This window comes from Hypanus sabinus, chromosome 18, assembly GCF_030144855.1.
Source record: "Hypanus sabinus isolate sHypSab1 chromosome 18, sHypSab1.hap1, whole genome shotgun sequence".
Taxonomy (NCBI): Eukaryota; Metazoa; Chordata; class Chondrichthyes; order Myliobatiformes; family Dasyatidae; genus Hypanus; species Hypanus sabinus.
The window spans coordinates 4,919,167-4,924,369 of record NC_082723.1 but is presented as its reverse complement, the minus strand read 5'-3'; the positions used below and the strand labels follow the sequence as shown (position 1 = coordinate 4,924,369).

The following is a 5,203-nucleotide window of genomic DNA, read 5'->3' as shown; positions in this document are numbered from 1 at the left end:
TTTCCACCAAAATGAATGGCCATACAATTTCCAACATTGTATTTCATTTTCCACTTCTCGACACTACCCGCTCCTCATTAATGCTGCAACCGTGAAATACCATTGGTAACCGGCACCCAGACCAGTCGGGCAGGAATTTCCTTTCCGAAAACTATACTGCCTTTGGCCTATCTTGTCATGTGTCTGCAGGTGCTCCGTAATCTCATCCCTAACAATCATTTCCAGCAACTTCCCAAGCACTCTTATCTGGCCAACAGGCCCTCTTAAATGGCGGAATAACGTTTGCAATTTTCCAGTCATCCGGTACGCCAAAATCTATCAATACTTGAAAGATTATTGTCAATGCTTCCACAATTTGCAGCATTAAAATATGGGGGTAAAGCTCAGTGGTAGAGCATTTGACTGCAGATCAAGAGGTCCCTGGTTCAAATCCAGGTGCCCCCTTCAAAAAAAAAAAAAATAATAAAAAAAAATATATATATATATTTCCTCAAAGGGAGCACGGCGATGAATAGAATGTAATTTCATTTATTGGAGTTTAATGCTGATAGGTGTGAGGTGCTATATTTTGGTAGGACTAATCAAAATAGGGCATTCATGGTAAATGGTAGGTCATCGAGGAATGCAGTAGAACAGAGTGATCTAGGAATAATGTTGCATAGTTCCATGACGGTGGAATCTCATGTGGATAGAGTGGTGAAGAAAGCTTTTGGTATGCTAGCCTTTACAAATCAGAACATTGAGTATCGGAGTTGGGATGTAATGTTAACATTGTACGCTTTGGTGAGGCCAAATTTGGAGTATTGTTTACTGTTCTGTTCAGCGAATTATCGGAAAGATGTCATCAAAATAGAGCGAGTGCAGAAAGGAGTTACTAGAATGTTACCTGGGTTTCAGCATCGAAGTTACAGAGACAGGTTAATCATGTTAGGTCTTTATTCTTTGCTGAGGAGGGACTTGACAGAGGTGTTTAGAATTATGAGGGGAATAGATAGAGTTGACGTTTTTCCATTGAGAGTATGCGAGATTCAAAACAAGAGGACATGAGCTGAGTTAGTGGGCAAAAGTTTGGGGGTAACACCAGGAATAATGTATTTACTTAGAGAGTGGTAGCTGTGTCGAACAAGCTTCCAGTAGAAGGGGTGGAGACAAGTTCGGTATTATCATTTAAAGTAAAATTGGATAGGTATATGGACAGGAAAGGAATGGAGTGTTATGGGTTGAGTGCAGGTCAGTAGGACTTGCTGAGAGTAAGCGTTCGGTACAGATGAGAACAGCCGAGATGGCCTGTTTCCGTGCTGTTATTGTTATATGTTATATGGATATATGGATACCTCCTTGATTGGTCAATGTATGAAAGGATACTGGAGGGCAGCGGGGGCAATGCTGAAGAATGGGACTGAGAAGAGAACTGGATAAGCAGTGAGGAAATGGTGGAGCAGACTCGATAGGCCAAATGGCCTAATTCTGCTCTGATATCCTATGGCATTTTGGTAACGTAATCTGTATTCTGAATCTCTGTTCCATAAGTCAAGAATATCCGTTTCCGGGAAGTTTATGGGGAGGTGATTTTAATTTGATTGGAAGCACCAACCCACCCCCCCCCCCACCTCCCACCACTTCTGGCACTCCTGATCTGCCTGCAATTGCACACCGCTCACGGGGCGTTCCACCGTCACCATTCGCAACAGCCCTTGCTCCCGTTGCATTTACAAACTCGCTTTCCACTCCAATCGGGTGCATATGTCAGTGGTTCTATGCACAGTAGCATAGTTCAATACAGATTTTACCATGGAAATTCTGCAAAACCTGACGCGTCTAAAATTTCCAATAAACAGTGGGCTTTGATCAACTGCTTCCTATATGAATTTTGTCAGACTTTGTCAGATTACGAACGATGGAGAGGTAACAAATGTTGAACTGCACAACGCAGAGTGAGAAACAGATTTAGCAAGGTTGAGGTGACAGAAGCTTTTGGCACTGGGTAACGCAATCGATCTTCTATAGCTTGACACCCCACTGAGAAATTCCCGTTATCCCTGCCTTCAAAACGTCTGCTTTGCAAATGTCACTTGAGATACAACCACCGGTTTACTGAGTTAAGCAACCAAAGTCAACTGCGATATTATCGTACTTTCCTTGCTGTTCCAAGGCTCTCTCTTCACTTTCATTCACCCGACAATGTCCATTCTGAAACATCGGAATCACCGGCAGTACAGAAGCCATTCCTCTCCTTGTGACTGTCAAGTCTCTGTGATAATTTGGAATTTATTCACCCACTGTAACAATTACTCCAACTCATTGACCATTTGTCCAGTTTCCTACTTGAACTGTATTTGCCGCAATGATATATCTTATTGTTAACCCAGTGAATACCAGAATTAAACCGATCGGTAGCAACGGTGTTAAAATTCTATCCAGAAATACGTATCATTTCCATATGGTGAAGTAGCGTATTTAGCTGTGAAAGCGCAAGGCCACGGTTCAACGGCAAAGTAATACGGGACACATTTGATACAGCTCACTATAACCACAATCACGATAACCACCTTAGCTGTTGTCTCAGTGCAGTATCGTTCCCGGAGCATTCAACAACATATTGCGCTGAAACGATTGAAGGTAAAACTGACCTTAAACCAAACTGAACAGTCCCTCGTTATAACTCTAAATACAAGCGTCAAGGCGCGTAGATGACTGATGAGCCGGGATCTAAACTAAATGTAGAATTTGTTGGTCCATTCCAGTAAACGGAAAATTGTAACCACCATCAGATCCGCTGTTTCCATTCCAACCTGGTAAAGGGTGATGCATTTGGAGAGTCCGCATTTTGCTCGAGATAGGATCACAATCGCCGTTAGCTTAACTACAAAACATTTGAAAAAAATAAATACGGAATTATTGTTAGCTGCAACTCTCTGAATGCCTACCATTCTTCGGATGACAAGCAGTATATGTTTTTTTTTCGAACTAAAAAGCAGAAGTTCAATGTATGCGGACTCAGTCAGCTGCTGAAATGGGACATTTTCTAATCAGTGTCGATTCTAACATAAACAATCATCCTTAACAATCAACATGGACAATCAACTTCAACTGATATGTTTTGTAACATCGACGATGTGCATTCGCATCTGACATTATGGGCGGGACATTAGCTCAGCAGGCGGAGATAGGATATTTTTTTTCCTTCGATCGTTCTGGTCATTTGGAAACATTTGAATGAGGAAAATGTAACAGCTGATATCTGTATCACAATAAAACACGCTGTACGTATGTTCTGCTAAGCATATAAGAGATCGAGAGCAATGTTCCAGGGACCCTTGGTAATAAAAAGTTACGAGCCCACCCGATATTAGCTGCGGTTTGTGGACCGATTACTGAGTGTTCTTTTCCTGCGCACACACATGGACCGTTCGGTATGAGGAAATGAACCGCTCATGGTGAAAGACCTGACCACTTTATCCGATACCCGTGTCTTGCGGTGCAGTCTATTTAATTTTAAAAACATTAGCCAGAGCTTCCACAGTTCTACCACCATTTCACCATCAATATTCGGTTTGAACAGACGTAGCATTTAAAATCTCTGATCTATCAAGTTCCAGACCGGTCTATTGTTTGCCACGGAGACAGAATTAAATACTGTACAATGCAAAGCATTATATTCGGACTGAAACTGAGTGCTGAAAATCCAAAGCTACTGATTTGGATCCAACGCCGGATTAGCAGGTAGTGGATGGTTGATTTGTTGACTGTGACTAGCGTGCCGATGGGATTGGGGTCAGTCGCGTTGTTATTTATCATCTATTACAATGATTTGGTTGTCAATGTTAACAGGTAGATCAGAATAAATGCGGAATGTCCCAAAATTGGGGCGTCCTGTACAGCCAGCAAGGTTAGGCAAGCTTGAGCGTGGTCTTCACTGTCTGCGAAATGGTGGAATTGAACACGGGCAAATATGATGTGATCTGCGTTTGGTGAAAACCACGCAGCGGGGAAATTCGCAGATTATCGGGCAACGTACCAACGAGAGACCGAAACATTAGCGGAACAGAAGCGCATGGAACCTCGGCTGTTATTGCTGATTTCGTACTCTGATAGGGGAGAGCCGCGGGTTAAGGAGAGATCTTAACTCATTTTATCACTACATTGGGTCGTGTTTATATTTCGAGGCACGGGGACATTATTATTTGCGTATATCTAAATGAAATTCGAAGATATTTGTTTGCTTGTCCTGTTACACTCTTTCGTTTAGCCATTCACACGAAACTAACTCCAAATATTCTTCCGTGGTTTTCTAGATAAAGAACCTCAATTTCGAAAATAGTCGTTTCAGATAATGGAAAACACCGGGGAGCTTTCATCACCTTTTCACAACTGATATGATATTCTCTGATGTCTCATACCAGGAATAAACTAAGATTATGATTATTAAAATGCCCTGTGTACACGTAAACCAACGTTCAGCATACATAACTATTGAAGACAACGTGCGAAATGCTCAAAATAAATGTGTATGTGTTTTATTTTCAATCGGACAGTGTGATCACAACAAGGGAGAATTATTGTACATCACTACCGTCACGATGAGGTGCAGTTAAGGAGTTATATTTCGGTACTTGCAGAAGCAAGAATACGTTCAGTTGCATGTTTGTGTAATATAAAATTTAGAGCTTTTGTTTCCAAAAGAGATTTTGAACTAATTTGTAAACATTGCTCGAATGAGACAAAACTTTGCAAGGGAGAGAATAAAGAGATATCTGCATATGGGCAGTGATGTGAAACACAGCCGAATGATTGTCCGCAAACTCTCCATTAGCCACACTCACGGTCATCTGTTTGTGCTACTGCACATTGGATTGGACGACAGCAGAAGTATTGACTGTAATACTGAAACGTCAGAACGTTTACACGCCTGGTTTATAGTTCATCGAAGTGCTTGAATAACTTGTCACTGACCACGCTGATGTTTTCATTACTTCCCTTGAGCCATCACTGAGCTGAAATGATAATATCATCGCTAGCCAGCCTGACAACGTCATAACTAATCCCACTGACCATCGTTAACCCTACTAATAATGCTGTCACTTCAGCAGCCTCAAATGATGAACCTGATGACGTCCCGTCGTAATCGAGTTATTCACTGAAATACATTCCTGAGATATTCATATTTTGACATTCTCATCTATGTACACCATTCATCTGTAGA

General features: G+C 41.6%; 1 non-coding gene across 1 annotated transcript; it reads left to right on the top strand.

Moving 5' to 3' along the window:
* The first annotated feature begins 372 nt into the window (after positions 1–372).
* On the top strand, positions 373–444 carry trnac-gca (transfer RNA cysteine (anticodon GCA)). The gene has a single exon. It is a non-coding gene; the product is annotated as a tRNA-Cys (tRNA).
* Positions 445–5,203: the final 4,759 nt, after the last annotated feature.